Genomic DNA, 23,594 nt, shown 5'->3' on the forward strand with positions numbered 1-23,594 from the left:
ACGGTCCTGCTCTGTGCTGGATCTGTCACCTCGGGATACAATGGAGACTGAGCTACAACTTCCGTAAGGAGCTCTGGAGGCTGAGATGGGGGCTTCTGCTGGACTGGAGAAGGTTCAACCTCTTTAGTGACCTGTGGATTTATGGGAAGTGCCAGAGCCAGAGATTTAACAGTGACATTGTACAAGTGTGACTGCTGAGCTTCATTTACCCCATGATGAACACGTGGTCAAACTACAACCTCCTTAAGTGTCTCCAAAGGCCGGGCGAGGGCCTCCTGAGGACTTGAAGTTTCTAGTTCCTCAGGGGCCTCTGAAGGCTGAGATGGAGCCTCCTGCGGAAGTGGAGGTGGTTCTACCTCTTGAGTGGGCTCTGCATGCTGAGCCTGGGCCTCTGCCTGGGGTGAAAAAGATTCAACGTCCTCAGGGGTCTGTGGATGCTGAGCAGGGGCCTCTTGATGAGGTAAAGATTCAGCCTCCTCAGTGAGCTCCGGATGACGAGTTTGGGCCTCCTGCTGGGATGCAGACATTTCAGTTTCCTCATGGGGCTCTGGAGGTTCATCTGGGCTCCCCAGAAAATCCCTAGCTATGCTCTCCTCAGGATAAAAGGCATCCATACTGGGATGTAAATAATCACCCTGCAACTGTTGTTCTAGACCCTGAGTGTTTTTTTTCAATTGGCCTATAGTTCCAACAACAACTTTGGCAAGCCGTCGATGCTGAACTGGATCTTTCTTCAGGTTTGGGGGTGAAACAATAAAGCTCATTGGTTTTGAGCTCTTACTACCTAGAGGTGGAACAAGTATTTCAAATGATTGGTGACCTTCAGCCTGATCTAGACCTATGTGATTAGTCTTACTTTTGTGTCGAGGAGGCACAACCAAGGGCTGATTCTGATCCCACTCTAGCACTGGAACCGCCTCTGGGAGCTTTTGATGTTGGATTTGCTCGTTATTCAGATACGGATGTGGAACAGCAAACTGATCTGGCCCTATATAGGCAGCTCTACAACGGAATCCGTGACCGGGTATGGAGCCTCAGTCTCACTCAACTCCTGATGAGGCGGGGCCAACATCTGGACTGGAGACGAGGACGTCAAGTAATTAAAGCCCCCGGCTCCTGCCAGGGGTGTAAGGGCATGGGGCAATTTGGGAGGGCTGTCTGAGGTGTATGAAGACCAAGTCTCGGTCAGGCGCGGGGGTTAGGGGGTCACCTGGACGTGGCCCAGGGCCCACTCCGGAGGCTGAACTGCCTGGACTAGAAGCCACAGTCGTTGCCATGTGAGGAGGAGCCGTGGGGCGCAGCAGCGACACAGAGGCACAGCCAGGACATAACATGTGGTGGCTCCCAGGCACAGCGACCCAGGCCAGCGAGAAGCCAGAGCCACATCATCCTTCAGAGCCGAACTGAACCGTTATGCCAGCGCTGCAACGCAGGGCTCACGGTTAGCAAACGTTAGCAACCACGTGTCCCTCCCCCACCTAACGTCCCACCCGTTATTTATGACATCTGTAGTTACTCCACCTTTATTAGGTGATCCAATGCACGCCACCAGAGTGAGCCTTTTTCCCAGAGTCCCCAGGGCACAAGCCACCCTTCCCCTTGCAAAGGTGATAATTACCTCCTGCCAGGCCCCCTTCCCAACCCCGCCCTGCCCTCCCAGGCCCCAAACAATGAGGCGGGATTTGGGCTGCAGACCCCAGTGGCCCCAAACTCCAGCAGCCCAGGGGTGGAGGGGGGTTGGGAAGGATGCAGAGCTTCCCGAGGAAACCACAGGATGTGGCATTCTGGGAAATTCAAAAGTGCTAGTCCAGTTCTGGCAAACTGAACTCTTCCTCCTCGAAGCTGAAGTCTGAGAGACATTCTTCCTCCCTTTGGCTACAGGGCTGACAAGAAAAGTAGCTGACCTGCAAAATGAGCACCAGTCAGGGTGGCGGGAGGGGAACACACCTTACAAGTATTCTAAAATGTTGCCATTTCCTCCAAACTCTCAGTATTCACGTCTCATTATTAATTCACCACTCTGTCATCAGAGGTTACCACTGAATCAGTGATGACTCCAGAACTTCTTCTGTAGGAGGGGTTTGGGGCAGGTGAGCAATTCATTCTGGGAAAGAGTGTCTAAAACCAAGTGAATAGCCCTTTATATTAGCATGGGAAAACTTCCCCCATGCCACCTTGTCTCAACAGAACCATTAATCTAGAAAAAACGACTGTGTCACTTTTCAGAGGTCTACCCTGTGTGCAGACATGGAGAAGACACTTAGAATGTTAAAGTCAGCATGTTAAGTAGTTTTCTCCAAATACTGTAACTAGCACCCAGTTTACTTTCTTCACAGTCCTTTTCATAATCTATTTAATTTTAGTCCTTTTTAATTGTCTGGTACACCTGTAACACCTAAACTCCAAGAGAGAAGGAGCTTCATCTTATTTCCAGTGCCTGGCACATAATGGTTTCTCAATGGAACCGATTCCAAGATGGGCCTCATTTAGGAATGGATCTGTTGTTATAATCAGTTTTCCGAAATCTTTACTATCAATACGGAGTCCTTTCCTCTCACATTTCACAGGAAGCTAGACTTCTTAATGTCCAAACATGGATACGTTTGAAGTTTCCTTGACTGATTTCAATTGAATTAAAATAATTATTTTGTACAGGAAAAACTTTCAAAATTTTTACATTTTTCAGAACATAAACCACCTTTTCTTTCTCTACTTTCTTCCCTTCAAAACAAACTTTGCAACGTTGGGGTGAGTTAAATAATCAGAAAACTAGCCCCAAAATAAGCTCTCAATGACATGAAACACATTTTTTGCTCCTTTTTAATAAAAATCCTATATACAGAACATTAATGTTTTCTTTTAGAAATTACGTTGACAACTTAATCCCTAATTTGAGGCATCCATATAATTGGTTTACAGAAAGGTGCTTCGGCAAAATATTTAACACAAGATATATATGAGATGCTGAGATCGGGGTAATATACCTTACTTGAAAGGCATGAATAGTTTTAAAACACTGTAGCATAATCACACTTAAGGCCATAGTTACTTTGTTCCCAAATCCCTGCAATTCTATTTGAGGGGAGTTCTAAAGGGCCTGTGTCTTCTCCTGTGTCCACAATTGTAGACGTACACTGATGGCCCTCAATCCTGCTCTCCAAACTTCAAATAATGGGCCAGAGACAAGGCTCGGGACTTGGAAAAGTCCTAGAAATTCCCTGCCTCAAAAGCAGTTTCAGAGTTCACATTTTCCTAAGGAAGACAGAGCTGAGTAGACATGCCAAAGTCTTCCAAATCCTGCTGCTTGTTTTGAATTATGGCTACACTGGCTGTGTACCCCTTGAGTTTGTATCTCCACATACTTGAATTAAATCCTGTAGTTCCTCTTTGGTTCTAGCATCTGTGACGTCTTCACAGAGTCTATATGCCACGGCTGTTTACCAATTTCTGAAATAAAGTTAACAAGGATCAATTCAGAAGTTTTCTTGTTCTAAAACTTCCTGTATACAATGGTAGCACCCAATAATTAGACATTCTTTTGATTTCTAAAAGCAGAAAATAAGAGCATTTTCCTAGAAGTTCCCTCATCTGACACTCCAGTTTTTATCATAATTATTTGTGAAAAAATATATAAGAAGTATCAACTTTGGTTCAAAAACCTTTATGATCTTAGAAATAAGAACTAAGGAATAATGACATAGAAATTAAAAGCTGTGGAAACAAAAATGTTCAATCACAATACAATGAAATAGGAAGGCATTAGGTGGGGGTCAAAATGAGTTCAAACCTGGAGAGATACCACTGGACTATAATAGATACTTCATATTAGAAGCAAGGCAAGTGCCTACTCCTTGGGACCAAACTTCTACCAGATACAATGAACAAAGCTTTGGAGACAGAGACAGAGAGAGACAGCATTTGAACACTCTACTGGCAGAAACTACCCCATGTACCTTTTGGACAATACAGCTTTCCTCAAGGCAAGCTAGAGCCACCAGGCTTTTGGGTCTAAGGAGTTTGGAGTACATATAAGGAATACCTTGGCATATTAGGGACAAACAACCCAGACATTTAGTTTGGTTCTTAAAGGTTGTTACCCACAGTTGACAGCTGATGGAGATTCTGCCTGATGACCAGGGAAGTCAAACTTCACTGGAAGGACTGCCCAGGCTGGAAGGCCAAGACCAATCCAGGGTCAACTCTTACAAGCAAATAAGGTCTCTGACAACTTAGCTCGGATTTTCTCTAAGCCTGCAGGGCTGTGAAGCAAGGGAGCAATTCTGTTCCGGGAATCTACTCATCATAAAGTTTCTTTTGGGCACAGCCTGTGACATTCTCACTGCTGTATAACTCGATAGGGAACACAATCAACACTATTCAATAGCATGACCACTTTCAAGGCTCACAAAAACGTAGCCAATTATTATATAAGAATCATATTCACCCAATATATCAGAAATGAAAACTGAAATTAAACTGATTTCAAAAACATAATCTAATAAACTCTTCAACAAGAAAACAACGATAATAATAATAGTCAATATATTTTCTCTGCTTACTATGTTTCAGGCATAGTTCTAAGCTTTTTACATTCATCATCTCATTTACTCTTACAATATCCTCCATTAGGTGATAAGCTGTATTACTAATCGTATTTGCAGATAAAGAAATTGCAGCTTAGAGATATTAAATACCTTCAAATGTCTCTGGCTAGAAAAACGTAAAATTGCAACAACAACAACAACAACAAAATCTAAGAGACAAAGTTAGGACTCAAACACAGGTGCCCAAGGCTTATAATCACTGCACTATTCTGTAAGATAAGCAAGCAATTGGGGAAGAACTGGATCAAACACTTTCTGTATGAACTGAGGCAAGTCACTCTACATCTAAACACTGGGGACAATAATATTTGCTGTCATTTTTCTCATAAATGCCACAGAGAACACATTTAAGACTGCTGCTGTGAAAGCATCTGGTGAACGAAAGAATATGTAATGTTTTAGACAACCATTATTTTCATCCAATTAACTTTTCAAGTAACGTTATTTGCTCACTGAAACTGAAGTACTTCAAGGACAATCAAAAAGGTCTTACCTAAGGCCACAATCAGCAGTTTCTGGAATGCGTCTGTCATAGCCTTCTGAATAGCAAGCTTCTGGGTTACCTTCCTTTCCATAAGGAATGATAATGACCCGAAATCCAACCAAAACAGATGAATTTAAAATGCCTGTCTGCATAACTGATTTCTAGGTCATGTGTGTAAAACTAAAAATGCATCTGTGATTCTTAGATCATTATCTTAGTGATTAAGGGCAGGCACAACACTGGGGTACGGGTGAATGTCTCTGTTGTAGGTATACCCTGGCATGGCACATTTTTACTGCTCAGATCTATTCTGGAAGTTCCTAAAACACTCAATGGGAAATGCAAACCAAGAACGTGCACAAATCTCATACTACTCACAGATTTCAAATGGACAAGCTGAGGCTGCACTGCTACAGACCCTGCTCTCCTGTGAGTAAAGGGCTGGATTCATACAGTGAGATAGATTTGGTGGTAGTGTAGATGATCTGGCCTCTCCTCAACCATCACCCACTCAGGTGGATGGTGGAGCCTCCTCCACTCCATTCGCTAACAGCTCTGCCTCTGAGTTAAAACCCTAAGCCCAAGTGCCATGGATTCTAGGAAAAAACTCAGTACCAATGGGAATCCCCTTTCTAGGGATCTACATTAACTTTTTCTGCTCAGGCCCTTCTATAGGAGGCAAAGGACTGAATATTTACACAAGAGTTTATTTCAATCTTTTTTTTTTTTTTTAATTAGTTTCTGCTTTATAACAAAGTGAATCAGTCATACATATACATCTGTTCCCACATCCCTTCCCTCATGCATCTCCCTCCCTCCCACCCTCCCCATCCCACCCCTCCAGGCGGTCACAAAGCACCGAGCTGATCTCCCTGTGCTCTGTGGCTGCTTCCCACTATCTATCTACCTTACGTTTGGTAGTATATATATGTCCATGCCTCTCTTTCGCTTTGTCACAGCTTACCCTTCCCCCTCCCCATATCCTCAAGTCCATTCTCAAGTAGGTCTGTGTCTTTATTCCCGTTTTGCCCCTAGGTCCTTCATGACTTTTTTTTTTTTTTAAATTCCGTATATATGTGTTAGCATACGGTATTTGTCTTTCTCTTTCTGACTTACTTCACTCTGTATGACAGACTCTAGGTCTATCCACCTCATTACAAATAGCTCAGTTTCGTTTCTTTTTATGGCTGAGTAATATTCCATTGTATATATGTGCCACATCTTCTTTATCCATTCATCTGATGACGGACACTTAGGTTGTTTCCAGCTCCGGGCTATTGTGAATAGAGCTGCAATGAACATTTTGGTACATGTCTCTTTTGAAATTATGGTTTTCTCAGGGTATATGCCTAGTAGTGGGATTGCTGGGTCATATGGTAGTTCTATTTTTAGTTTTTTAAGGAACCTCCATACTGTTCTCCATAGTGGCTGTACCAATTCACATTCCCACCAGCAGTGCAAGAGTGTTCCCTTTTTTCCACACCCTCTCCAGCATTTATTGTTTCTAGATTTCTTGATGATGGCCATTCTGACTGGTGTGAGATGATATCTCATTGTAGTTTTGATTTGCATTTCTCTAATGATTAATGATGTTGAGCATTCTTTCATGTGTTTGTTGGCAGTCTGTATATCTTCTTTGGAGAAATGCCTATTTAAGTCTTCTGCCCATTTTTGGATTGGGGTGTTTGTTTTTTTGCTATTGAGCTGCATGAGCTGTTTATAAATTTTGGAGATTAATCCTTTGTCAGTTGCTTCATTTGCAAATATTTTCTCCCATTCTGAGGGTTGTCTTTTGGTCTTGTTTATGGTTTCCTTTGCTGTGCAAAAGCTTTGAAGTTTCATTAGGTCCCATTTGTTTATCTTTGTTTTTATTTCCATTTCTCTAGGAGGTGGGTCCAAAAGGATCTTGCTGTGATTTATGTCATAGAGTGTTCTACCTATGTTTTCCTCTAAGAGTTTGATAGTTTCTGGCCTTACATTTAAGTCTTTAATCCATTTTGAGCTTATTTTTGTGTATGGTGTTAGGGAATGATCTAATCTCAAACTTTTACATGTTCCTGTCCAGTTTTCCCAGCACCACTTATTGAAGAGGCTGTCCTTTCTCCACTGTACATTCCTGCCTCCTTTATCAAAGATAAGTTGGCCATATGTGCGTGGGTTTATCTCTGGGCTTTCTATCCTGATCCACTGATCTATCTTTCTGTTTTTATGCCAGTACCACACTGTCTTGATTACTGTAGCTTTGTAGTATAGTCTGAAGTCAGGGAGCCTGATTCCTCCAGCTCCGTTTTTCGCTCTCAAGATTGCTTTGGCTATTCGGGGTCTTTTGTTTTTCCAAACAAATTTTGAAATTTTTTGTTCTAGTTCTGTGAAAAATGCCAGTGGTAGTTTGATAGGGATTGCATTGAATCTGTAGATTGCTTTGGGTAGTAGAGTCATTTTCACAATATTGATTCTTCCAATCCAGGAGCATGGTATATCTCTCCATCTATTTGTATCATCTTTAATTTCTTTCATCAGTGTCTTATAATTTTCTGCATACAGGTCTTTTGTCTCCTTAGGTAGGTTTATTCCTAGATATTTTATTCTTTTTGTTGCAATGGTAAATGGGAGTGTTTTCTTGATTTCATTTTCAGATTTTTCATCATTAGTGTACAGGAATGCCAGAGATTTCTGTACATTAATTTTGTATCCTGCTACTTTACCAAATTCATTGATTAGTTCTAGTAGTTTTTCGGTAGCATCTTTAGGATTCTCTATGTATAGTATCATGTCATCTGCAAACAGTGACAGCTTTACTTCTTCTTTTCCAATTTGGATTTCTTTTATTTCCTTTTCTTCTCTGATTGCTGTGGCTAAAACTTCCAAAACTATGTTGAATAAGAGTGGTGAGAGTGGGCAGCCTTGTCTTGTTCCTGATCTTATTGGAAATGGTTTCAGTTTTTCACCATTGAGGACAATGTTGGCTCTGGGTTTGTCATATATGGCCTTTATGATGTTGAGGAAAGTTCCCTCTATGCCTACTTTCTGCAGGGTTTTTATCATAAATGGGTGTTGAATTTTGTCAAAAGCTTTCTCTGCATCTATTGAGATGATCATATGGTTTTTCTCCTTCAACTTGTTAATATGGTGTATCACATTGATTGATTTGCGTATATTGAAGAATCCTTGCATTCCTGGAATAAACCCCACTTGATCATGGTGTATGATGCTTTTAATGTGCTGTTGGATTCTGTTTGCTAGTATTTTGTTGAGGATTTTTGCATCTATGTTCATCAGTGATATTGGCCTGTAGTTTTCTTTCTTTGTGATATCCTTGCCTGGTTTTGGTATCAAGGTGATGGTGGCCTCGTAGAATGACTTTGGGAGTGTTCCTTCCTCTGATATTGTTTGGAAGAGTTTGAGAAGGATGGGTGTTAGCTCTTCTCTAAATGTTTGATAGAATTCGCCTGTGAAGCCATCTGGTCCTGGGCTTTTGTTTGATGGAAGATTTTTAATCACAGTTTCAATTTCAGTGCTTGTGATTGGTCTATTCATATTTTCTATTTCTTCCTGAGTCAGTCTTGGCAGGTTGTGCATTTCTAAGAATTTGTCCATCTCTTCCAGGTTGTCCATTTTATGGGCATAGAGTTGCTTGTAGTAATCTCTCATGATCTTTTTTATTTCTGCAGTGTCAGTTGTTACTTCTCCTTTTTCATTTCTAATTCTATTGATTTGAGTCTTCTCCCTTCTTTTCTTGATGAGTCTGGCTAATGGTTTATCAATTTTGTTTATCTTCTCAAAGAACCAGCTTTTAGTTTTATTGATCTTTGCTATCGTTTCCTTCATTTCTTTTTCATTTATTTCTGATCTGATTTTTATGATTTCTTTCCTTCTGCTAACTTTGGGGTGTTTTTGTTCTTCTTTCTCTAATTGCTTTAGGTGCAAGGTTAGGTTGTTTATTCGAGATGTTTCCTGTTTCTTAAGGTGGGATTGTATTGCTATAAACTTCCCTCTTAGAACTGCTTTTGCTGCATCCCATAGGTTTTGGGTCGTCGTGTCTCCATTGTCATTTGTTTCTAGGTATTTTTTAATTTCCTCTTTGATTTCTTCAGTGATCACTTCGTTATTAAGTAGTGTATTGTTTAGCCTCCATGTGTTTGTATTTTTTACAGCTCTTTTTCTGTAATTGATACCTAGTCTCATAGCATTGTGGTCAGAAAAGACACTTGATACAATTTCAATTTTCTTAAATTTACCAAGGCTTGATTTGTGACCCAAGATATGATCTATCCTGGAGAATGTTCCATGAGCACTTGAGAAAAATGTGTATTCGGTTGTTTTTGGATGGAATGTCCTATAAATATCAATTAAGTCCATCTTGTTTAATGTATCATTTAAAGCTTGTGTTTCCTTATTTATTTTCATTTTGGAAGATCTGTCCATTGGTGAAAGTGGGGTGTTAAAGTCCCCTACTATGATTGTGTTACTGTCGATTTCTCCTTTTCTGGCTGTTAGTATTTGCCTTATGTATTGAGGTGCTCCTATGTTGGGTGCATAAATATTTACAATTGTTATATCTTCTTCTTGGATCGATCCCTTGATCATTATGTAGTGTCCTTCTTTGTCTCTTCTAGTAGTCTTTATTTTAAAGTCTATTTTGTCTGATATGAGAATTGCTACTCCAGCTTTCTTTTGGTTTCCATTTGCATGGAATATCTTTTTCCATCCCCTTACTTTCAGTCTGTATGTGTCTCTAGGTCTGAAGTGGGTCTCTTGTAGACAGCATATATATGGGTCTTGTTTTTGTATCCATTCAGCCAATCTGTGTCTTTTGGTGGGAGCATTTAGTCCATTTACATTTAAGGTAATTATTGATATGTATGTTCCTATTCCCATTTTCTTAATTGTTTTGGGTTCGTTATTGTAGGTCTTTTCCTTCTGTTGTGTTTCTTGCCTAGAGAAGTTCCTTTAGCATTTGTTGTAAAGCTGGTTTGGTGGTGCTGAACTCTCTCAGCTTTTGCTTGTCTGTAAACGTTTTAATTTCTCCATCAAATCTGAATGAGATCCTTGCTGGGTAGAGTAATCTTGGTTGCAGGTTTTTCTCCTTCATCACTTTAATTATGTCCTGCCACTCCCTTCTGGCTTGTAGAGTTTCTGCTGAGAGATCAGCTGTTATCCTGATGGGGATTCCCTTGTGTGTTATTTGTTGTTTTTGCCTTGCTGCTTTTAATATGATTTCTTTGTGTTTAATTTTTGACAGTTTGATTAATATGTGTCTTGGCGTATTTCTCCTTGGATTTATTCTGTATGGGACTCTCTGTGCTTCCTGAACTTGATTAACTATTTCCTTTCCCATATTAGGGAAGTTTTCAACTATAATCTCTTCAAATATTTTCTCAGTCCCTTTCTTTTTCTCTTCTTCTTCTGGAACCCCTATAATTCGAATGTTGGTGCGTTTAATGTTGTCCCAGAGGTCTCTGAGACTGTCCTCTGTTCTTTTCATTCTTTTTTCTTTATTTTGCTCTGCAGCAGTTATTTCCACTATTTTATCTTCCACCTCACTTATCCGTTCTTCTGCCTCAGTTATTCTGCTATTGATCCCATCTAGAGTATTTTTTATTTCATGTATTGTGTTTTTAATCGATGCTTGATTCATCTTTAGTTCTTCTAGGTCCTTGTTAACTGTTTCTTGCATTTTGTCTATTCTATTTCCAAGATTTTGGATCTGGGAAATAGAATCTTGGATCATCTTTACCATCATTATTCTGAATTCTTTTTCAGGTAGACTGCCTATTACGTCTTCATTTGTTAGGTCTGGTGGGTTTTTATCTTGTTCCTTCTCCTGCTGTGTGTTTTTCTGTCTTCTCATTTTGCTTATGTTACTGTGTTTGGGGTCTCCTTTTTGCAGGCTGCAGGTTCGTAGTTCCCGTTGTTTTTGGTGTCTGTCCCCAGTGGCTAAGGTTGGTTTAGTGGGTTGTGTAGGCTTCCTGGTGGAAGGTAGTAGTGCCTGTGTTCAGGTGAATGAGGCTGGATCTTGTCTTTCTGGTGGGCAGGTCCACGTCTGGTGGTGTGTTTTGGGGTGTCTGCGGACTTTTTATGATTTTAGGCCACCTCTCTGCTAATGGGTGGCGTTGTGTTTCTGTCTTGCTAGTTGTTTGGCATAGGGTGTCCAGCACTGTAGCTTGCTGGTCGTTGAGTGAAGCTGGGTGCTGCTGTTGAGATGGAGATCTCTGGAAGATTTTCGCCGTTTGATATTATGTGGAGCTGGGAGGTCTCTTGTGGACCAGTGTCCTGAAGTTGGCTCTCCCACCTCAGAGGCACAGCACTGACTCCTGGGTCCTCAATTTGGGATGATTTGTTGTCTATTCATGTATTCCACAGATGCAGGGTACATCAAGTTGATTGTGGAGCTTTAATCCGCTGCTTCTGAGGCTGCTGGGAGAGGTTTCCCTTTCTCTTCTTTGTTCTCACAGCTCCTGGGTCTCAGCTTTGGATTTGGACCCGCCTCTGCGTGTAGGTCGCCGGAGGGCGTCTGTTCTTTGCTCAGACAGGACAGGGTTAAAGGAGCAGCCTCTTCGGGGACTCTGGCTCACTCAGGCCGGGCGGGAGGGAGGGGCACGGAGTGCGGGGCGAGCCTGCAGCGGCAGAGTTCGGCGTGACGTTGCACCAGCCCGAGGCGCGCCGTGCGTTCTCCCAGGGAAGCCGCCCCTGGATCCCGGGACCCCGGCAGTGGCGGGCTGCACAGGCTCCCGGAAGGGCGGTGTGGACAGTGACCTGCGCTCGCACACAGGCTTCTTGGCGGCGGCAGCAGCGGCCCCAGTGTCCCACGCCCGCCACTGGGCTCCGCGCTTTCAGTCGCGACTCGCGCCCGTCTGTGGAGCCCCTCCAAGCAGCGCTCTTAATCCCCTCTCCTCGCGCACCAGGAAACCAAGAGGGAAGAAAAAGTCTCTTGCCTCTTCGGCAGCTCCAGAGTTTTCCCGGACTCCCTGCCGGCTAGCTGTGGCACATTAGCCCCCTTAAGGCTGAGTTCTCGCTGCCAGCCCCAGTCCTTTCCCTGCGCTCTGACCGAAGCCCGAGCCTCAGCTTCCAGCGCCGCCCGCCCTGGCGGGCGAGCAGACAAGCCTCTCGGGCGGGTGAGTGCCGCTCGGCACCGATCTTCTGTGCGGGAATCTCTCCGCTTTGCCCTACCCAGGTATGTGGGGAGTTTCTTGCCTTTTGTGAGGTCTGGGGTCTTCTGCTAGCATTCAGTAGGTGTTCTGTAGGAGTTGTTCCACGTGTAGCTGTATTTCTGGTGTATCCGTGGGGAGGAAGTTGATCTCCACGTCTTACTCTTCCGCCATCTTACCCGGAAGTCTCTATTTCAATCTTTAGACAATGATTTTCTTGGGATAACTGAAGGCCAGAAGACATCTGTATTTGAAGGAATATTTTAGCACATAACAAATTATTAACAACAACAACAACAAAAACTCACTCATTTTCCTTCCTCCTAAGCTTCTTGGCAGGCGGTCAGTTCTAAAATTCTAAAGTTTAAGGTGCTGTCAGGTATTGCCTAAGATAAAAACCTATATTGTCAGGCAGAAAAAATCTGCCCAGGGCTTTAGTGGCTTAGAAAAGTGATGATGTGTCTGAAAAGGTGAGTTTCAGAAAGAAAGGAAAAAAAGAGAAATCCCACTCCCTCACCTCCCCACACACAAACATACTGGAAAACAGACCTTCCTCCAACTTATGCAAAGGTTCCTCAGCCATGACAACTCCGGGACTCCTGCACTCATGGGAGGGCAACACCACCTCTAAAGCACAGAAGAACTTCAGGCTTTGCTTCTGAATTGGTGTCACAATAGTTTCATTTTCCCTTTCTTCAAGGTTAGAAAGATCCTGAAGCTCTTAGGATTATGAATTAAAGGCTAGACTTCAAAATATCCTGTTGTTAGAAATAAAAACAAAACTCCAGCAATCCCAGGTAATAGTTTAGGTATGCAATAGCTTCAAAATCAAGTTGGGACTTGCAAATGAATGACTAGATATGGACAACTATTTTTTATCATATACCATACAAATACTGGAGAAAATTATGGACACCGCCATCCAAGTCATTGAGATTATCACTAATTCTAGGTGGCAGGCCAATGCTCACATACTTCCATGTGGAAGGCTCTCACATCTCCTCCCCATAGCCCTGTTCTATTCTTCTCTCTAAAGTCTAGGAGTTCAATGTTGAAAGGAGTCTGGTTAGTCAAAGAAAATCTACAGAGTTCACCTTGATGATCCTTCTTGACCACCCATTGAAACCAAAGTAGTGATTTGCCAATTCTTGGCATCTGGAGCTGTTTAGGGCCAGCGTATTATGTTGAACCGCCTTATGTCTGGTGCCAAGACGAACCTAAAGACATAAAAGTCCTAAAAATATCACAATCCTACATAGAGACTTGTTTTGGATATACCTGAGATTTATCAATACCAATTTCCTAGAGTGGTTGTGAAGATTAAGTAGGACATTTTAAGCAATGAGCTCACAGTCAGCCCTAAATAAATGTTATTTATTATTTTTAAGTCAGTACTTTTCTGCATCATTTCCAGGGCCCCTGATTAACCGGAAGGTTCCCTGACCTCTGGTGGTGAAAGTGATGATGAAAACAACCAAGGAAGCCCAGCAGAAGCCTATCATGGGGCTGGGGGTAAGCAAAGGAAGTGAACTGTTTTACTTGTCTCATCCTGTAGCTCCTGCTTGAGAATATGACCTGAAGAGGAGGTAAGATGGACCTGCCACTGAATCAGGACCTTAATCTGTAGCACCCCCTCCCCAAGTTACTAACCCCTGTTAGAAGAGGGAATACCTATACCTCTATAAATGTAAATAAAGCAACCAAAAGAAGTAGGGGTTCATCTGCATGAACAAGCTTCTTGGAGAGTGCAAATATTTCCAGTCTTAACTCTCTAAATAACTTACATATTACTGTGGATTTTTTACATCACTAGTTCTTTCTTAAATATCTCTTTCCACTTTGAACAGGGTGTAGTATATAAATATACTCATAAAAATTCAAATAATACAAATAAAGTCAAAGCATTGTTAATTCTTTATTGATTGGTTTGTGCATCTTCCTCTGTCACTAGTTTATGAGCTCCTTAAGTGCTTGAAGGAACCATATATTATTCTTTCCTTGTTACCAGAAGCAAGCATAGATCTTGGCATATAATAGAGGAGTGATGGTCTGTTGACTGAGTGAATGAACGAGTACATAAGAAAATGAAATTACTTTCTCCAACTGAAGCTGCCTGCTGGGAAGGAGAAATGAAGACTAATTTTTAAATGTTGAGTGTCGCATGAGAGGCTAGGCCCTGTACGGTGAGTCATAATGGAGCTGTCCTGGACAATTAGGAAGCTTCAGAAGGGCTCTGAGCCCCTGGTAGTAGAGACAGTTGACATCTGGGATAACTTTGCCACAGTTCTTGCTGGCAAACATTTCCCTTCGTGCTACTGAGAAAAACTCAGATACATTAGGCCTTTCCTTCATTTTATTTTAAGATGTTATTCACTTTTCTGTATTTATAAAAATACAGGGGGAGGGCTTCCCTGGTGGCGCAGTGGTTGGGAGTCCGCCTGCCGATGCAGGGGACACGGGTTCATGCCCCGGTCCGGGAAGATCCCACATGCCGTGGAGCGGCTGGACCCGTGAGCCATGGCCGCTGGGCCTGCGTGTCCGGAGCCCGTGCTCCGCAGTGGGAGAGGCCGCAGCAGTGAGAGGCCCGAGTACCACAAAAAAAAAAAATAAAAAAAATAAAAATACAGGGGGAAAATGATAAGAATTATGTATACATGCCAATGAATAAAGGAACACATAACTGGAACTTCCCTGCTGGTGCAGTGGTTAAGACTCTGTGCTCCCAATGCAGGGAGCCCGGGTTCGATCCCTGGTCAGGGAACTAGGTCTCACATGCATGCTGCAACTAAGAGTTCACACGCCACAGTTCAGGAACCTGCGAGCCGCAACTAAAGGAGCCTGCCTGCTGCAACTGGGGAGCCCTTGAGCCGCAACTAAGGAGCCAACCTGCTGCAACTAAGACCCGGTGCAACCAAATAAATAAATAATTAAAATTTAAAAAGAACACATAATTAAAGTAGGTAACAATATCGGGGGTGTGGGTAGTAAACTCAGGCTCTGCATTAACAAAAGAAATCTAGGGCTTCCCTGGTGGCACGGTGTTTGAGAGTCCGCCTGCCGATGCAGGGGACATGGGTTTGTGTCCCGGTTCAGGAAGATCCCACATGCCGCAGAGTGGCTGGGCCCATGAGCCATGGCTGCTGTGCCTGCACGTCCGGAGTCTGTGCTGCGCAACGGGAGAGGCCACAACAGTGAGAGGCCCGCGTACCGCAAAAAAAAAAAAAAAAAAAAAAAACAGAAGGTGCAAAACTGTTTCCTATCCCAGACTCCTATCTTCCGTCTAACTGACACTTCAGAGAATCAAAGTCCACACCGTGTAGGATTTTTCCCACCAGTACAAAACACTGGCTCAAGGGCAAGTTCGAACTGGCTATTAATTCAGTTCAGCAAACATTTCCTGAGGCCAGGCCCTGTGTTAGCAGCACTATACGCAAAGAGGAAGCATGCCATCACTGCTTTCAAGAAACTCAGATTCTAGCAAGACAGGCAAAGCACAAATGGAAAATAGCAAGAAATACCTTCCATCTGCCGAAAGGCATGAGCTGCCCTCAAAAGAAGAACACAAGTTCACTGTGCAGAGATGATAGGGAGAGCACAGGGGAGTTTATCAGAGAGAATGCACAAGAAGTCACCAAGACAAGAAAAAGCACATGATACACTCCAGGTGTGTCAGAGAAAGAGGGAAAGGAGCTAAGAATGCCCTCCAATGCCACAAGAAGTGAGGGCTTTATTCCATAGCAATGGAGCATGATGGGAGGTGTTTAAATAAAGGAGGAACCTATCGGGCAGTGCAGTGGTTGGGACTCCGCGCTTCCTCCACAGCGGAAAGGGGCGGGGAGAGGGTTTGATCCCTGGTCGGGGAACTAAGATCCCGCAGGCGGCATGGTGTGGTCAAAAAAAAAAAAAAAAAAAAAAAAAAGAAGGAACCTATCATGTAGAAGTCCTGTGAACAACTGGTGATAAGCAGGCATTGCCATTAATAACAGACCACTAAGCAGTCCAAGTAATAGAGATTGAGAATTCAAGCGCAGCCTCTCCTGAGCTATACCACTCATAATGCAGGGAGCAGCAATCCTGGGCAAAGAAGACCTAAGATCCTCTGACCTGACAGTCACAACATTGCTCCGGCGGACCACGCTTGCAGACCTCCCACCACCATCTCTGTTGGTTCCGAGACTGCTCTTCTTGCCTCTTCCCACCCTCGCTCACTCTCCCCACTTTCTACCTCACCAAACGGCCCCAAGGTACAGGTCTCCTCCATCCTTCCAAAGCTCAATTTATGCCACTTCGCTTTTAAGAAAGACCCACGTTAGTGCCTGTTTTCCCAACCAAAAGAAATCCAAGGAGGTATCTATTTTCACAAAAAAGGGGGGAAAATGAGAACAGTGCCCGGCACGTGTTGTGCAGCAGCCCGTACAGAGGCAATTCGCACTGTGCGCTGCAAAAGCGGGTGCAAGGGGCACCACCCAGCTCCTTTCTGGGAACCACACTCAGCACCTCAGCATCAAGCCACCATAGCTTTGAACTGTCACTGAGCTTCTGTACTTTAGCTCAATTTATTTTGTGCATCCGTTAGCAAGATGTGTCCTATGGTCACTGCTTCTTCGCTTTACGCCACTTCGGCTTATGAAAGGTTTCATGGGAACGCTTTGCTTTCAGTCATTGGGGGGAACCCATACTTATTGTCCTCCCGCCTCCCTCCAGCCTACACATCCACTCTCGGCCTGGCCTTTCCAGCTTTGAAAAGACAACCTGGCTCCGCCCTCTACCGCCTATATACTGCAGTGAAAGATGAGGGGAGAAGCTGACAGGCAGACAAAAGGCAGCAGCAGTGAGTGAGGCCTGACGACACACAACGGAAGAGTTCCAGGCCCCTTCAACTTTTGAGATGTTTGGTATAATAAAAAATGTAGAAACACCTAAGGGATGGGATGAGAAAGAGCTCAAAATGGACTTCAGTATTTGTTAGCATTTGTTAAATATGGGTGGTACATACACGGGCTACAATGTAATATTCTCCACTTTTCTCAGTATGAAATTTTTAATTAAAAAAATACCAAATCACGGTTTTAAAAATTACAGGATATTTAAAATGTTTATACATTTGACAAGTTAATACAACACAAAAAATGAAATCTAATTGTGTAATTCACAAGGTAATCCAACAAATATTTAGAGTATTGTATCCTCAGGCATTACATGGCCTCCCTTTAAACTTCCTCAGCTCTCCCTCAGTGGGCTATAATTCCCAGTTTACTTTAAGGGAACTTCAATATTTAAGTTATGGTTGGTGTTTATGTCCCTTATACAAACATGCATTAAGTTGGGGAAATCAATTATCAAACAAACATCAAAAGTAATCATTTCTACATTACTAATGTGACTTTGCCCATTAGAGATCAGAATGGCATTACAAGATCATCAGTCACTTATTCTATAGGCCAGAGTTGATGCTATTGACATTTTGGGCTGAACAATTCTTTGTTGCGGAAGGCTGTCCTGTGCTTCATAAATGTTTCAGCAGCATCCTGGCCTCTGACCACTAGGTGCCAGGAGCACGTCTCCTGACTTACGACAACTAAAGATGTCTGTCTCCAGACATCAGCAAATGTCCCCTGGGGGGCAAAATCATTCCTGGTTGACACCTACTGATATAAACAAGCATATAGTGTTTGCTTGCCAAATAACAGCAACAGAAGATGGATAAATCCATGGATTCCAAAGGTCCTAGAATTAGCAAATCTTCTCTATAAAACTCCTAGCCCACATCTAGAGAATATTACAAAAAGAAGCAAAATGAAAAGAAAAACTAACAACACATGAGCTAAAATCTTTACTAGGGACAGAACACAGCATAGTGATCCAAAGCACAGACTTGGAGCCAGAGGACTTACATTCAGAACTCACCAGCTGTCACTCACCAACTGTGTCACTCACCAGCTGTGTGACCTGGAGCAAATGACTTAGCCTCAAGTATCTCAACTTGCTCACCTCTAAAATGGCAAGCAGACAACTAATACCTACCTCCTATGGTTATTTATTTTCACTTAAGAATTAAGCGAAATAATACGTGTAAAGTGCTTAAAAGAATGCCTGGCATACAGTGAGTGCTCAGTAAGTGTTAGCTATTGTTATTTCACTAAAATTCCATATTTTCAATTTATACAAAGTGGAAATCACTTTACAGATTTCAACATACAACACTCTATTTTTAGAAAATAAAATATCATGCTATGTAACTACTTTATCTACTTGACAGAGGAATTATTTTCACCCATTTTCACCATCTCGGTAAAATAATAATGGTTATGATTATGCAATCATAAGAATGATTATGCTCTCCAATAGCCATTGGAGAAACAAGTGTACTTGTACATCGCTGACAAACACAAGCTAACCCCTAAAACTGGCTCTGAGGGAAGATCACAAAGCCTACCGTCAACATTAATCACCAAACATATTAGCCAGGGATATCTCAATAAAAGTAACACAGAAGTAGAGATTAGGGACAGAATTACTAACTCCGGGAGCTATGGGGGGGAAGTGACTTAATTTCAAGAGTTAATGTCTCTGATATGTAGGCTCAGGTGCCCACCTCAGCACTGGATATGAAGATGCCTACCACAATTAATCAGGTCCCAACAGTTCATTTCTAACTGCAGTCTCCCTGAACCTCACTGCGGGTACTTCTGTAGCGTAGCTCTCCATACAAGGCAGGTCTCTGGTAACTGCCTTCTCTGGTTCTTCAGAAAACAGCATGACCTGGCTACACGTACTCCTGAAGAAGTTCAAGCGTCTTCTTGAAAAACATAAAATAGAAACTGCCAGCCGAAGTCAAAGTGAGACAATGTCTCAAGCCACACTAAAATGGACTATAAAAAATACAGAGATCTAGAAATGACCTCTAAACGACGCCAGCACCAGACACACCTCACCATGTAGCCAACACTCTTGGCCAGGATACACGGATACACCCGTGTCTACAGCACGCAAACCTGCCATGTAGCAGACAGACACTGACCAAGCTGGGTCTTGTACAGCCTCTGCCACGGGGACAGAAAGGCCCGGAGAAGGGCGCTGAGTCACTTAAACCCACCAGTGTGGGAAGAAGCACCACGTCCACCCACTGAGAAGGCCACCCCTATTTGCCTTGACTCTTTCTCTTCCTGTTAAAAATTATCCAACTTTCACCAAAAGAATACACAACACTAACTTTCTGCAAACTCCTGCCCCTGTGGGGAACGGCATTCCTGGAGACAAAAAAGCTGGAATCAGTAACCAAGGTTCTAATTCAAATCCGGTCTAATTCAAATCCATTAACCCCTGTGATCCGTTGCCGATCTACAAAAAGAGCCTAACAGCACATTAGTCGTTTGACCAGCCAGCGTCCATCCCTTTTTCTGGTAATAAAAGCCCACAAATTCCCTCAGAGTAGGTACCTCTCCCCGCCTCTCAGTCAGCGTGGCTCCGGTGGGCTCGACTCCGCCAAAGAGCCACGGGTGACACGTGACCAGAACTGGCCTATCCCAGTCTCACAGCCTCAAACAGCGATTGGCTCCAGGTCAGACATGTGACCCCATAAGAGCCAATGAGGCATCATGAGACTTTTTTTTTTTTTTTTTTTTTTGCGGTACGCGGGCCTCTCACTGCTGTGGCCTCTCCCATTGCGAAGCACAGGCTCCAGATGCGCAGGCTCAGCAGCCATGGCTCACGGGCCCAGCCGCTCCGCGGCATGTGGGATCTTCCCGGACCGGGGCACGAACCCATGTCCCCTGCATCGGCAGGTGGACTCTCAACCACTGCGCCACCAGGGAAGCCCCGACATCATGAGACTTTTGCTGAGGCTTATGGGAAAGAGACAGGCGCTCTTTCCGGCTGAATCTAAACACTGACAGGCTACAGGGGGTGAATATGCTACAGCCAAGTTTCTCACATACAGTTCCTACAACTGAAGTCCATACAGGAAAAGGCAGAGTTGACTCGTGGGGAGAACCTGAGTCCTGATGACTTTACTTGAGCCCTGAATCCAGCTAGCTGTGCCTGACTTTGCAGTTAGGTGAGCCTAACTCAAATTTCTTTCCAGCTTAAGCCAATTTAGGTTGATATTTCAGGCAGCTGAAGCAAACTGATGTATATGTGTATATCTGATTAGTACCTCACAAGATGTGAAAAATGGAATGAACTGATAGCTGGCTTGTAAAACAGTGTATATATACATGATTATTAAAAACACTGGTCACAGGTATTGATTAATAATAACAAGTGCAAAGAGAAAAAAGTGGGCATGGGAGAGAAATGACTTAGTGTGATATGTGGTTATTCTGACTCTTGAAAATATTCCAAAACATTTGTTTAAACAATTTTATCATAAAGCTATTTCAGCAATAATAAGAAGAAGAATAACAAGAGCCATTTGCTGAATGCTTCCTGTGGGCCAGAGGCCCTTGAAATGACTATATTATGTAATCTGCTTGAGTCCTCATAATGACCTTACAAGGTGGATGTTATTATTATCATTCCCACTAACAGATAAGGAAACTGAAGCACAGACAAGTTAAGTTACTCACCCACAGTTACACTGTAAATAAAAGGCAGGATTCAAATGCAGACATTCTGATGCAGCTCGTGCTTTTAGCCATGACACTGAATCTGAACCTACACTCAGAGTTCTAATGCTGCTCCAGTGAAGCAGAAACTCAAACTCAGGCACTCCCCAAAGCATCGAATGGGAATGTAATATACCACTATTTTAACCCTGGAAGAGTATTAAGGACTAATTCCTACATAGTTCTGCATTATGAAAGTATACATATTTAACCACATTAGTGATTATCATTTTTTTAAAAAGTGTGAAAACCCTCACAAACCTCAACCAATTGCATCCTTTGGTTAAACAAAAGTCCTAGATGTTCCCAAGACTAAGAGGTATATTAATTAGTACTACCTTTCCAGAAAATAACATTTGCACCTTCCACAAAGTCAACTTTATGAGGACATTCCCATCACTAAGTTACTATTCACCACTTTTATAGAACAGAAACTTATTTTAAAATCTACCCATCTTAGTATAATATAAAAAAGAAAAAAAATTATGAACTGGACTTTCTCAAAATTAAACCTTTTTCCTCTTTGAAAGACACTATTATGTTAGAAGGATACGAAGCCAAGCTAAAGACTGAGAAAAAACCAACGGCAAATCACATACCTGAAAAAGGATTTGTATCCAAATATATAAAGAATTCTCAAAACTCAACAGTAAGAAAACAACCCAATTGAAAGCTAGGCAAAAGATTTCAACGGCACTCCACTAAGAGGATCTAATGATGGCAAATAAGCCCATGAAAAGATGTCCAATGGCATTAGTCATCAGAGAAATGCAAATTAAAACCATGATAAGATATTACCACATACCTATTAGAATGGCTAAATTAAAATCACTGATAGTGTCAGTGATGTGGAATAGGTGGAATTCTCGTACATTGCTAGTGGGAGAATATAAAATGGTACAGACACTCTGGAAAAACGGTTGACAGTTTCTTATAAAGTTAAAAATATACTCACTATATCACCCAGCAATCCCCTCTCCCCAGAGACAGCTACCCTAGAGATAGAGAAATGAAAACTATGTTTGCACAAAAGTCTGTACACAAATGTTTACAGCAGCTCTATTCGTAAATGTTAAAAATTGGGAACAACGCAAATGTCCTTTAATGAGTGACAATGGAAAACTACTCAGTAATAAAAAGGAATAAACTTTCAATACATGCAATAACTTAGATGAATCTCAAAGACAGAGTAAAAGAACCCAGTCTCAAAAGCTTACATGTATGATTCCATGTATAGCACATTCTCAAAAAGACAAAACTATAGGGATGGAGAAAAGGTCAGTGGTTGCAGAGGTTATAGGATGGGGACAGTTAACTATAAAAGGATAGCATCAGGGAATTCTGGGGGGTGATAATATTATTCTGTATTCTGATTGTAGTGATGGTTGCACAAACTACACGTGTTAAATTAACAGGATAAAAGAAAAAAGTTAGTTTTACTGTATGATAATTTTAAGAATAAAATTTTAAAATTATTTTTAAATATGAATCTCAGTGTCACAATGGACACGGTTTTTAAAAACTGGAAGGAAATAAAGAAGGATAAGTTTGTTAATAAAAGGAAAACCTGGGCTTCCCTGGTGGCGCAGTGGTTGAGAGTCTGCCTGCCGATGGGGGGGACACGGGTTCGAGACCTGGAATGGGAGGATCCCACATGCCACGGGGCAACTGGGCCCGTGAGCCACAACTACTGAGCATGCGCGTCTAGAGCCTGTGCTCCGCAACAAGAGGGGCCACGGCAGTGAGAGGCCCACGCACCATGATGAGGAGTGGCCCCCGCTCGCCACAACTAGAGAATGCCCTTTCACAGAAATGAAGACCCAACACAGACAAAAATAAATAAATAAATAAATAAAAATAAATACATTTAAAAGGAAAACCTATACATTTCCCTTTCTGCAAATGTAGGTTTTCGAGGCAAGAGTAGAGCCTCAGAAAGAATGTCTGCAAACAGAACAATCACTAGTTCACTAAGTACAAAATGTAGGATACTTTTGAAGAATCCCATCAGAGCTAGATAACTGGTCCAGAACCAAAAGTAAATACTGGAAGAAAAAGGAAATCAACAGTGTTCCACAGAGGTGGTAGGCAGACTGGCCTGGACTAAGACATGTTCAGTCATAGATAATAAGGGTGCTGATTTGTAAGCATCATTCTCGTCCCACTGTGGACTTCCTTCTGCAGCAGTATAAGGATACCACCAGATCATCTTGAAATCAAGTCATGAAATGTACTTTTATATTTTTAAAAATCAATTCTTGTCCTTAAATTAACTTTTCTTATTAGTTTAGTCATGGTCCTCTATTACTTCTAAAACATTAAATCTTATTTGATTAGAGACAGACTTCAAAAAATAAAAATAAACTGTGATCAAATAGCAGGAACAAAGAGTAGTAACTAAAATTTCTTCAATCTAAACTGAAGATGATTTCTGTATCTCTGTCTTTTACATTTGCCTCCATTAAGGGAAAAAAATGATGTTCCTCATAATTAACTTGGCTGGAATGAATCAGACTGCATTTGTAAAGGTTTCAGAAGACCAATGAGCTGTGCTAAACAGTACCACTATCCACCTGAGCAGAAATTACTATCCATAAGTTTCTTTACATAACTAATGAAACAAAAATTTAAACAAAAGAAGAACTACTAGAAAAATATTAGAGATGCATTTTTTAAGTCAATAATTTGCCTCATACTTTATTATTTTCCCTGTGGAAACCCAATTATTACCCTGAAAACAAGACCACGTTAG

At 42.3% G+C, this 23,594-nt stretch overlaps 1 pseudogene across 1 annotated transcript in view; it reads right to left on the reverse strand.

Annotated features, from left to right (window-relative positions):
• Positions 1 to 1,545: 1,545 nt before the first annotated feature.
• The window catches only part of LOC308610102 (RAD52 motif-containing protein 1-like), a 32,779-nt pseudogene continuing 10,730 nt past the window's right edge, over positions 1,546 to 23,594 (reverse strand). Inside the window, exons 2-6 of the transcript in view lie at positions 13,331 to 13,453; positions 12,774 to 12,954; positions 5,098 to 5,184; positions 3,363 to 3,447; positions 1,546 to 1,904 (exon numbers count right to left, since the gene is read on the reverse strand). The product of the transcript in view is annotated as an RAD52 motif-containing protein 1-like (transcript). The remainder of the gene's footprint in view (positions 1,905 to 3,362; positions 3,448 to 5,097; positions 5,185 to 12,773; positions 12,955 to 13,330; positions 13,454 to 23,594) is intronic.

This window comes from Mesoplodon bidens (genome assembly GCF_964165515.1).
Source record: "Mesoplodon bidens genome assembly, contig: HAP1_SCAFFOLD_150, whole genome shotgun sequence".
Lineage (NCBI taxonomy): Eukaryota > Metazoa > Chordata > Mammalia > Artiodactyla > Ziphiidae > Mesoplodon > Mesoplodon bidens.